Source organism: Periplaneta americana, chromosome 12, assembly GCF_040183065.1.
Source record: "Periplaneta americana isolate PAMFEO1 chromosome 12, P.americana_PAMFEO1_priV1, whole genome shotgun sequence".
NCBI classification, from domain to species: domain Eukaryota; kingdom Metazoa; phylum Arthropoda; class Insecta; order Blattodea; family Blattidae; genus Periplaneta; species Periplaneta americana.
This window is the reverse complement of record NC_091128.1, coordinates 6,982,104-6,995,057: the sequence shown is the minus strand read 5'-3', so window position 1 is coordinate 6,995,057 and position 12,954 is coordinate 6,982,104. Positions and strand designations below refer to the sequence as shown.

Sequence of the window (12,954 nt, the reverse complement as noted above, 5' to 3'; positions counted from 1 at the left end):
TAAATGACACCCTGCTACTGAAGCGATACCTTCTGGTAAATACCCGGCTAAGAAGATGGTTTTAATTTCAAATCTACAACTTGTTCAATGCATAAAAAATTGAACAACGTTACAATTAAAAATGATGTATGTAATAAAGAATAACTATGAACTTTTTGTAAGTCATTTAAACATCTCCCATTAATGTATTTAGATCCACCAGTGCATTATCATCATTAGTAGCAATTACGTTTCTCGAATCTGTGGTTAAACTTCGCTGAAGTTTCAAATTTAACATTAATTATTTCTCTAAATATTCTTCTACGTCGATTATGTTGATAAATATTAAGTTCATCAACACCAGAAGAAGAATACATGCTTTTTTTCTTTTAACAAAACACACTTCAGACAATTTTAGGATCTAAAATAATGCGGTATAACCTCCAAGAGTAGGATAAGAATTTGTTACAAAATTTGTAAATTTGTAACAAACCATTTGTAAAATTGTAAACAAATCACAATTATCATGGCCTTGAACCTGTTACTTTCTACTTCACTTACAAATTTACAAGAATGTCTTTGTGAAACAAAACTTTGTGAATTTGTAGATCTGTAACTTTTCTTGCATGTAATTTGTAATTTATACAATCGTGAAATAGGCGCAAGGTCATCGACCGCAATGAATGACGTAACATTGGAATCTGCATTGTGAGCGATGTAGATAAGAAAAAGAAACCGGTTGGTGGGAAATTACAAATGTCCAATCGCCTGCCTTTGTCTGATGTAATGACACAGAACTCGCAGATAACACAAATACACTCTCATTAGTTCACAGCAGTTCAGTAGTTATACAGGTACAGTTATCGGAACTGTTAAGTTGTGTTTTTCAAGATGCCTTATAAATTTTCGACTAAAGGATATGTCGATATTGTGTATATGTATGGTTTGTGCGATGGAAGTTCCTTGCGTGCCGTCGCTGAATATGAACGACGCTTTCCGAACAGAAGGGTACCATATCGAAGGGTACTTCCTGTATATGGGGTTGGATGAAAGACTAGATATAGCAAAGGAATGGGGAAACAGGAGAAGCGCTAATCGACCGTATTTTGGATGCGGCATAATGAACAGCCACGTGCATCTCTCCCGAGCGACGAGCGCGATTCACGCCCGAGCGCAACAGTGCATTGAAGCAGAAGGAGGTACCTTTGAAAATGTGCGAAAAAATCGACCACTACGTCTAGAAATTTGTCCGTTATCTGTGTCTAAATGAGAGTTAGTACAATGGAATCTCAGAATTTTTCGTGAAATCAAACAGCCGTATCTCCGTAACCGTTCGAAAACGGACCTATATTCATATGAACATTTTGACTCAGAATGACTTCAGAATTCACATCATAAATGTTTTACCTTTCCTCGTGAATCACACTCTATATCTGAAAATACATTACCTATCAAAACTTCGTATGTAATTGATTATTTTTTAAAGCAAAAATTAATTATAAAAATCATGTATTGCTATTTGTGGTTTGTTTAAAAACCATTTTGCAAGGACACTTTAAATTTTTAAGTTATTAGGAGCATTAACTGGTTTTTGGTATCTTTCCGAACTTCCAAAAACGTCTCGTGTAAATTTTCAAATTTGCACATATCAGTTTATGGCTCCCCACCACAGGTAGTACATGACCTATTGTATCCCCTTCGAGAAGATTCGACGTAATTGGTTGAACCATTAGATGTGCTATTCCTGAATGTAGGGCATTAGAGGATTTATTTTAATTATTGTAACACATCCTCATTCCTTTAACGGCCCATTTCTTTATACCCTGCCATTCTTCTCATCCTTCCTTCATTCTTCCTTTTGTTCACGTTTCACATTCGTAACTTAATACAAGTCTTGATAATGTTTTATAAAGTGATAATATAGTATATATTCGCACCTAGAATGGCTTCAATACTTTATTAAATTCCCATAGTACTGTATGATTTGAGGCTTTCCCGGCGTTTGATGTAGAATAACTCTTCTCGGGTTCTCAGCCAGGTGAGTTGGAGATTTGTTTCCAAGCTTTCGACGGCTAACTCTGCCATCTTCTTCATTCCCTGAAGAAGATGGCAGAGCTAGCCGTCGAAAGCTTGGAATCAAATCTCTAACTCACCTGGCTGAGAACCCGAGGAGAGTTATTCCCATAGTACTGTTCTACTTGACAATTTTATCTCGCATATCAAGTTCTTCGACAAATGAAAGCTTGAAAACTAAATATGTAAAGCTGTTAACTTTTTCCAACAATTTATTATTTCAACATATTTTGCTCCGTACAGAATATTTTCCACAAAAAACGAGAACTTTAGATGAAAGTTAAAACTGAACGTTGCAGATTATTCCCTGAAGAAGTTGTAAGAGTCAAACAACATACAATCTAGTTGTACCATTATTTTGAATTATAGCTATACTTCCATTAGGTGAATTTCTCTTTAACAAATTCCATCCCCACCCTTCCGTAGTATAACCTTATTTTACAAACGAGGCTCTGGAGACAGAATCATGGCGATAGAGAAAATATGCTGTAAGTACCTGATATGCCTCTCTACACGCTTGGTAGCAGCCCTGCTAGACTAGATCCCTATTGGCTGGCAACCAACCGGAAGGAATTCTATTGCTATCACATCTCATAAGGAAGATATAAGCTGGTGAATATAGTTTTAGATAAAATAGTAGAGCAGGTTTAGCAAATTTAAGATGGGGGGCATGGAAGGGTAATAAAATTGTCAACGAAGAAGGAGAGCGACTTTGTCCACTGTGCAAAGAAAGGGACTCCTATAAACAAATTTTATTACAGTGTCAAATTGGAACATGTACGAAGAAAATATCTACCACCCTCGATGCTAAATCACAACAGGAGTTCGCTTGCATGTCTCGGCCTCATGGGGAATAGAGAATACGTACTAAAGACTGAATGGTTCCTCTTGAAGGCGAGACAGATTAGAACTTCAGCTGTTGAAGTTTGCGACACGAACTGACGAAGGGATAACGGTATTTACCCAATTATACACTTTATGTCTATTTTAGGTTAGGATATATTATATAATGTGATTTGTTGTGTCATTTTCATTTTAATAAGTGTGTTTTTTAGAGAGTGGTTGGATATAATCATAGGTGAGGGGAGTGAAACCTACAAAGTAGAACTTGTTTTAGGTACAAAGCACGTACGGTCAGAAGACCCGTGCATTGGATTTTAGAGAAAATTAGGATAATATAAAATCGGTATGTATAATATTACTCAATAAATCCATCTACTTATCTATAAGCTGGCGAATATAGTTTTAGATGTTAGGGTTTTCAGAGGTCCTAAAATTGATTCAGATCTTCACTTGTTAGTCTGTTGTTTATGTTTAAAACCCACATCGCTTAAAAAAAGAAATCTACCCTAAAAAATAATGCCGTCATTGATTCAAAGTGAGTCTGTTCAGGAATTCCTGAAGAATTTCGTTACATCAGAGACGACTAGATCATATAATAGAGTAAGCTTCAGTTCTATAAAATCCTGAGAAATGAAGGATGCTTCAAACAATTCTAAAGCAGAGAGAGCTAAGGGAATTACTGGAATGAACAGACAGAGGAACAGAAAGAAGGGACTAAAAATTTGGGATGAAAATGTGGCAAAAGTTATCATTGACAAAAATGAGTCATATTCGAAATTCCTTACCACAGACGTACATATAAAGATAAAACTGAATAGCTCATAAATATAAGCAACAGCCTAAAAATAAGTACTCAGAAAGTCTAGACTACCATTGTTATAACTAGGTATTTTAAATTATTCTAAATATTATTATTACGTATCTATTTTCAATAATTATAGACCTGGTTGAGTACAAGAAAAGACCTCAAAGTCTCAGATATCTCAGGTAAAATAAAATAATTTTTTTATTATTATCACTGATTAATATTATTGAACGAATAATAAGTGTTTTACTGTGTTAATAACATAGAATTACCCGTCTGACTAGTTTCTACGTCATTGTCCGAAGCTCAGTCTATTATCATCATTATTATTATTAATATTATAATTATTATCATTAACATTATTATTATTATCATTAACGTGATCATTATCATTATTATCATTAACATGTTCATTAATATTAATATTATTATTATTATTATTATTATTATTATTATTATTATTATTATTATTATTATTATTATTATTATTATTAGAGTCTGTGTACTTAACTTCGTAGCAGAAGAAAAGCACAGGAAATTAGTCCTGAAACCGTAATATTTTACGAGTATATTAATAGTTTACATCCAAATAACATGAAGTAAGATTATATGAATATTCGAACATAAATTTTAGGATAAATATTTTCTTTAGGTAACTTTCCTTAATAGTACATTATGCAACGAGCCTATAATGATAGTAATTAAGAATCGAGTATGGATATTTATGAAACTCGCTTGCGCTCGTTTCATAATTTTCATACGAGCTTCTTAATTACCATTATAGACGAGTTTCATACGACGTTTTATGCTCGACCATATTTCTAACTTGAAATTACCGGTATTGAGATGTATACATTTTATTTGTATCTGACAAGATCGGAAGTGACCTTGTTCTAGGTTGTGAATTGTGAGATGTGCGCAGACGCGAAAGTATTGATTTTTTCCGAGCAATAATAATGTCATTGACCTTGACGTAGTCCCGTTAAAGTTGATAATATTATAATATTATAACCTTGATTATTGAATTCGACATTGAAAAACGAGATGACAAATTGAATTTATTTGAATATTATTTACAATTAAAGCTAATTATTATAGTAACAGAACATAACCTTCTGCGACAGTAATGGATTTCCAGCCTCCGTGACTTTTCGCTAATTCTCTTTCGATTGCATATCCGAGAATAATCGATACTTGTGGTTTTATAACGGTACAAAGCTGACTTGTCATTGGTTGAACACATGTAAGCTGAGTTATCATTGGCTGGAGACCTGTACTTTAATGAGTAGGTGTACTTTAATGACGTGCATTAAAGGACTGCTACCAGTTGTATAATTAGTACATTTCGCCATGGTCGAGCATAAATAATATTGAAACATCACGAAAGAATTTAATTCGATCATTCATCCCTTGACCATGGTCTCTAAAAGCAACGCTGTAGTTTTCCTTATTCGTTATTTTTTCTATAATATGATAGTAATTTTGCTCATTTGATGCAGTTCAAAAATTCATTCGTTAATTCTGTATGATACCGGTTTCATTAAAATTGTTTAAAATTAGTTTTAATAAATTTTTATTAATAAATTTTTTTCTGGTTTAGATGGAACTTTCTCATCCTCTATCACAAGTTTCAACTGATTGCAGTAGCAGGGTTATGAGCATGTAAACTTAAACTAGTTACATTGGTCATTTAGAAAGTTTTATTTATTTATTTATTTATTTATTCACTTATTTAAGTATGCATGTATTTATTTATTCATTTATTTATTTATTTATTTGTTTGTATATTTATTTATTTTGCTAATAATTGTAACATAAAATATAATATATACAGAAAACTTTAGCTCGCCCCTGAAAGAGTAGAACTTGTGCTCAGGGGCGGATTCCTGAACTGAAATTAAGACGTATATAATAAAATTTGTCTTATTTCTACTATGCAATTAGAATATATAAATTTAAATTTACAATTTTTAAATTTTTATAAAAGCCATTCCTAACTTTTTAAATTTAATACTAGAACTATTAGAATTGACAAGATTAAGATATTTAAATATAAATTTGTTATATATTCTTGGGCCTAAATTACTACTATGATTAAATACTGTAGCAGTGTTGCATTTTGGTTCAAACAATTTATACCTTTTGTTTCATAACTATGAGAATATGATTTAGCTTAAAAAACAAAACCCATCACCACAGTCAGAAGTGTGTCACAAGTTCCCCTTTGTTATCTACTCTTTTTCAATCTATGTATTGATCATATTTTGAACGAACTTAGTGAACAGGCATGACTACTCAGAATGGATTTAACTTAAGTCCATCTGAAGATCAATTTAACTGTAATGGGCTTCACAGATGATATTGTTATCATTGGTAAAGACAAAAAACCTGCTTTAGCACTCTTCAATCATGCAGTTCAACAATTCCATGAAATTGGACTAGATATTAACATTAACAAGTGTAAAGGCATGTGTATTAAAAAGGGTCAGCTGTTTGAAGAAAATTTCAACATCTCGTCTGGAAATGAAATAGCTGGTTTGCAAAAAGGTGACTTCATTCGCTATCTAGGAGTCAATTTTTATGACGAGATTAATTTTGATCATCTTTCAACATTGACTAAATTAAGAACAAACGTAGAATTGCTTATTTCTTCACCACACTTATAAGCGGATCAAAAATACATCATTAACACCTCAATCTGTCCTAGACTACAGTAATATATATTATTTCAGACAGAGCTTCCAAAAAAAGTTTGTAATAAATTCATTCTGGATGCAAATATTATGATAAGGCGTGTGCTGAAAGAAATATTGCAACTGCCTAACGACCTTCCTATATATATGTTGCATACACACACAAAATTCAAGGGATTAGATTTATTTTGTTCGGCATGGGAATTATACTTACAACATATAAATGCATGTAAGATATTGCTTAAATCAAATAATTCCTTCCTACATGCTACAAGGCAATTAACCCAAGAAATTACATCCAGTCTCACAGCACTCAATATCCCCGAATCACAAAATATTTTAGACAAATACGGCACTGTAGATACGCAAAGGTACGGCAAGTACAAAGATAAAAAGCGTTTGAGAACTGGAGCCAGAAAAAACATAAAGGCACAGGCGTGCTCTGATATCAACAATATACCTCGGCCAATAAGTGGATCCGGAATCACAAGGGTCTTTCCTGTAGTGAGTGGAGGGAAGCAATCAAGATGAATGCGAACGTATCAGCTGTGCGTAGTGTACCTGGCAGGTCTTCGGGCAGTAATCTCTGTCGACGTTGCGACAGGGAGGTTGAAACTCTTGCCCATGTCCTGAGGGACCTATCCACACGGTGAACTTCTACGAAATACGCGGCATCATACAGTAAGATCTATAATAGCAACTGCCTTAAGGAACAAAGGCTATTCAGTATATGAAGAAGTACACGGCATATCCAGTGAGGGCAGTAATCGAAGAATCGACATAATTACATTTAAACCCCCTCTCTTCAAGGTTACATCATAAACCCTACTGTGAGATTCCAATCGCATGAACACCAGCCAGAAAAACTACACGAGGAAAAAATGAATATATATACACCTTTCATCAGTTTTTATAAATACCAATGCCATCTGTAATCAATCGTCATTACGGAACTAATGACAGGAGCCCGTAGAACCATATCTCGATTCCAAGTCGACTTCTGTAAACATTTTGGTCTGTATAAAGATATTTTAAAAGATCTAAAGATTGCAAAACTCAAAGGATCAATTGCAATTTTCATGCATCATACATATGGACCAGGACTTTAATTCGCATCTCCTCGACGTTATTTCGTTTTATTAGCATGTGTTTCATTGTTATTTTTCACTCTAACAACAATATATCACTAAGCCTCAAGACATTTGCTGTATTTATTGTATCATGGTACTCTTTGTCAATGGCAACCTGTAGTGGTTACAGGATAAAATGATTAAATAAAATATTTGACCTTGGCGGGGTTAGTTTCTTCGAAGTATTATGAAATCTATGATATTGTTATTTATCCCATATGTGAAGTAGTAGTTCATTACAGTTTATGAAATGGATAGAAAGAACCAAATACAATTAAAAAATATTCATGCCGTTTTCTTTTATGAAACAAATATGTTTATCGTTAAACTGTACCTCTTGTTACAATGGTTATGGCTTTAAATTTATTTTTATTAAAATATATCTCCAAAGAGGTTATGAAATAATATTTTGTCCCTTGAAATCTTTAGTAAAACGCTAATGAGTGAATAAATTGTGTGCAGTTTACTTATGTACACCGTCCAGTTCCAAAACAGCTTTAAGCAAGAGAACAAACATAATAATTGCTTATCAAATGTGGAAATGTCTTAGAGAAAAAACGACGCAGGTGAATTCGAAATGCCCCTCTCTACATGTACACAATTTCCACTCTAAAAGTACGGTCACACGTCGCTACTTTTGCAGCGCTGCAGTACAAAAAACTGCGCAACTATTATACTGCGATGTGTGAACAACGGTGCAATCCGAAAAGTAGCGGCTGCCGAACCTGCTGTCCGCTACATATCCATGCTGCGCGCAACTTAAAAGTAGCGACGTGTGAACAGGGTTCTCAGGGTTGCAGTCGCAGCATTTTTGATTTCTGTTTTGTTGAAACTTTTGCTGCGGTTGCAACCAGTGTTACCACCCAAATGTGCGAATGATACTTTTATTGTAGGGATATATTTTAATGTTAAATGTGATGAAAATAAATTATTTGTAACAGCTATTAAATACACAACACAGTCTGAACATAATTGCTGACGATATAATTCATTTTTTAAATTTTCCGTAGCGTAGTTCCAAACAGGATGGTTGCCAACATTGATTACGTGAATATACTGTTGGTTATCATTTAAGTAAATAGGCGTTTTTAAAAGCTTTACAGTAAAAATAATGTCCATTTTGAATACTAGATACGACAGAAAAACAAATAATAGAAAAGGAATCTTTCGCATGAGTTTCTTAACAATGCGAACATAACCACAAAATGTATATTGAGAAGTTAACCCGGAGATGGAAACCTGCAGCATGACTGCGGCTACAAAAGTAGCGCCTTGTGTGTGAACAGACTCGCAACCTCCAGTTGCTACTTTTGCAGCACTCGGGTTGCGCAGCACGAAAAGTAGCGTGCAGCGCGCTACTTTTGGCTTACGTGTGAACACGACACGCAACTTTTGCAGCTGCAGTACAAAAGTTGCGCTGCAAAAGTAGCGATGTGTGACCGTGCCTTAATTCATGTAAGGGTTACTCACCCACTGCCTATACCCTGATGTCTCAGAGCTGTCCTCATGCTCGTCTAAGTTACCGTTGTCCTGCGAACGAAATGAGGAAGAAGAATATCAGGCATTGTACAAAATTGTGAAATCATTTTCAGGCCTAAAGAATTTTCCAGAACGAAAGATGCGTACACATTTTAGTAGGGTGGAATGTAGACTTCAGTGTTCTCAGAAAACGCCCAATGTCCAGAAATAGATTTATTTGAAAAGTACTATGGCTTTCAATCAATCTCATAGAGTTATCTTGCCTAACATCTTAAGAACAAGAATACTATGCTTAATAGTAAATAAAAAGAACCGTCAGTCTCAGCAACAAAAAGTATCATAGAAAATTAAATTATCAAACCGCAAGAAATCTGATAATATGACTATCATAGACATTAATCATGTACCTAAAGCATAAAAGGTTTTCATATTTTAGTGTTAAATACAGAAATGATGAAATTTAGTAATGTTGGGTGTTTAAATTTTCTTTTTCTTTTATTACTATTTCTCAATTATGTTTTGTCTAAGTTTTACAACTTATCTGCAAGTACATCTATTCATATACAAATTAAAAATTAAGTAATTAATTTCCCTATATACCTAAGCAAGAAAAACTACAATAAATATTAACAATATTTAACAAGGCAGCAAAGGAATATATTGTATGAAAAGAGAGTGAAACAGGAAGATGTGGCAAAAGTTATCTCTGACAAAATAAGTCATAGGCTATTTGAAATTTCTGTCCACAGATATATAAAGATAATATTTTATAATATTAAATGGAGCAACAGTCTGAAAGGAAGTAAGAACAAAGGAAAGACTATTACTAGTATTATTACTATTATTGTTATGATTAAATTATTATTATTATTAATACTATTATTAACATTATTATTATGTATTTTAATTGCAGTCCTGGTTGAGTGAAACAAAAGGATTCACAGAATAAAAAAATTAGGTAAAAGAGAATAAAAAATAGTATCATTATCTTTATCAATGTGAGCATTATCATTAATATTATTACCACTATTATTATTATAATAATAATTATTATTATTATTAATTTTGTTATTATTATTATTATTATTACTTACTTACAAATGGCTTTTAAGGAACCCGCAGGTACAATGCCGCCCTCACATAAGCCCGCCATCGGTCCCTATCCTGTACATGTACAAAATTAATCCATTCTCTATCATTATGTCCCACCTCCCTCAAATCTATTTTAATATTATCCTCCCATATACGTCTCGGCCCCCCCAAAGGTCTTTTTCTCTCAGTCTCCCAACTAACACTCCCAACTAACACTCTGGATTCGTCCATACGAGTTACATGCCCTGCCCATCTCAAACATCTGGATTTAATGTTCCTAATTATGTCAGGTGAAGAATATAATGTCACAAGTTCTGCATTGTGTAATTTTCTCCACTCTCCTGTAACAACATCCCTCTTAGCCCAAAATATTTTCCAAAGAAACTTATTCTTAAACACCCTTACTCTCTGTTCCTCTATCAAAGTGAGAGTCCAAGTTTCACAACCATACAGACAAACCGGTAATATCACCGTTTTGTAAATTCTAAATTTCAGGATTTTTGATAGCAGACTAGATGACAAAAGCTTCTCAAACAAATAATAAACGCATTTCCGATATTTATTCTGATTTTAATTTCCTCCCGAATGCCATTTATATTTTTATTACTGTTGCTCCAAGATATTTCAATTTTTCTAGCTCTTCGAAGGATAAATCTCCAATTTTTATATTTGCATTTCGTACAATATTCTCGTCACGAGACATAAACATATGGTTTGTCTTTTTGGGGTTTACTTCTGAAAATATCGCTTTCTTTGTTTCAAGTAAAATTTCCGTGTTTTTCTAATCCTTTCTCGATTTTCTCCTAAGATATTCACGTCCTCTGCATAGACAAGAAACCGATGTAACACTTTTAATTCCAAACCCTGTCTGTTATCCTGAACATTTCTAATGTCATAATCTAGAGCGAAGTTAAAAAGTAAAGGTGAGAGTGCATCTCCTTGCTTTAGCCTGCTATGAATTAGGAAATCATGAGACAGATGCTGGCCTATACGGACTCTGCTGTAAGTTTCACTGACACACATTTTAATTAATCGAACTAGTTTCTTGAGAATACCAAATTCAATAAGAATATTATATAAATCGTCTCTCATAACCGAATCATATGCCTTTTTGAAATCTATGAATAACTGATGTACTGTACCCTTATACTCACATGTTTTCTCCAATATCTGTCGAATACAAAGTCTTATTAATAGTCGATCTATTACGCCTAATATAGCACTAATGATGTCCAATAATTTCATCTACATATTGAGTTAATCTTCCCAAAAGAATATTGGACAAAATTTTGAACGACGTCAACAAAGTTATTCCTTAAAGACACTACAGTTAGTCTTGTAGCCCTTTTTAAAAATAGGTACAATTATAGACCCCTTTCATTGATCTGGTATAATTACCTTTTCCCATATAGCAAGTACAAGCTTATAAATTTCGCTAGGCAATGCGCTTCCGCCGTCTTGTATTGATTCTTTTGGAATTTGATCGATAACTGGAGACTTGTATTTTTTTCAGATTTTCTATCTCAATTTCGACTTCAGAAAATGTTGGTTCGGATATAAATGGCTCAGCAGTTTCTATCTGAAATTCGTATCGATCATTTCTATTTGACCTATGTACATTTGAATAAGGAATATGCAAAAGGGACCAAGCCCGAAAACGTAAATTTTAAGAACACAACATAAAACCTTTTTGTATGGATCTGGATTTATAACAGTCCAAACATGTTGATACACAATTTAATGTGTACATTCTATAAAAAGTGGTTCCTTTTAATGCCGAAATCCAGAAAGAATGTATGGAGAGCCAGAAACGGGTATAAACTCAATTTGCAAAGAAATATGGACTTGATCGCTTTTGCAAATTCCTGATTCATTTAGTAATTGCCAAAAATAGTTTTTCTATCTGTTCAGAATTGAATGAGAAGAGTCTGCAAGTAAGTCACCATTCCAATCCTTACCACATTTATCCTTGCCTGATATCCGTTCTTAAATCTCTTTATACCCTCATATAAATCTCGAATGTTCGTATTGTTACTATTTGTTTCTATCTCATTCAGTTTTTCTTTCAAGTAAACTCTCTTTTTATTCCCGTTTATCACTGAAATAATTGTCTCTATCCTCCTCAACTAGATCCTGTAAGAATTGCTTGTTTCTTTCTTTCTACTACCGTGCAACAATCATCAAACCACGATTTAATTTTCTTAGTTTCATAAAAACCTATTCTCTGCTCAGCTGCAGTTTTGATACTATCTCTGATATTTTCCCACATACTATTAACATCTAACTCTTCAACTTCATCAGAGCTTTCTTAAGTGGAAAACCTATTTGAAATTTCGACCTCGATAATGTTGCTTAGTTTCTTTGCCCTTTTATTTCAGGATATTGAATCTACTAATATTAACTTGTTGCTCTACCCGCTTGGCTATTATTATTATTATTATTATTATTATTATTATTATTATTATCATCATCATCATCATCATCACAGGAAATAAATTACTCCTATAATCAATATATTTTAGATTGATAATCTATATCCAAAAAATATTTAACAAGATTTTATTAGTATTCGAACATAAATGCAAGGATATTATCTTTCGGTATGTTTTCCTTAAATAACAGTGAAACATCACGAAGGCATTTAATTCGATCATTCACACTTTGACAGTATTGTCTAAAAGTAACACCCTAGTTTTCCTTATTTATTATTTTTTCTATATGAAAGTAATTTTGCTGAACGCAGTTCAGTAATTCATTCTTTAATTCTGTATAGTACTGAATTTGTATTTATTTATTTTTTTTTTTAAGAAAGGAACAAAATGTTTCTACTGCAGTCAGATGAGATCTCTTCAACTTTCTT

At 33.2% G+C, this 12,954-nt stretch overlaps 1 protein-coding gene across 1 annotated transcript in view; it reads right to left on the bottom strand.

The window, feature by feature from the left end:
- The window catches only part of LOC138711285 (uncharacterized), a 123,503-nt gene that overhangs the window by 58,552 nt on the left and 51,997 nt on the right, over nucleotides 1-12,954 (bottom strand). The window lies entirely within an intron of this gene.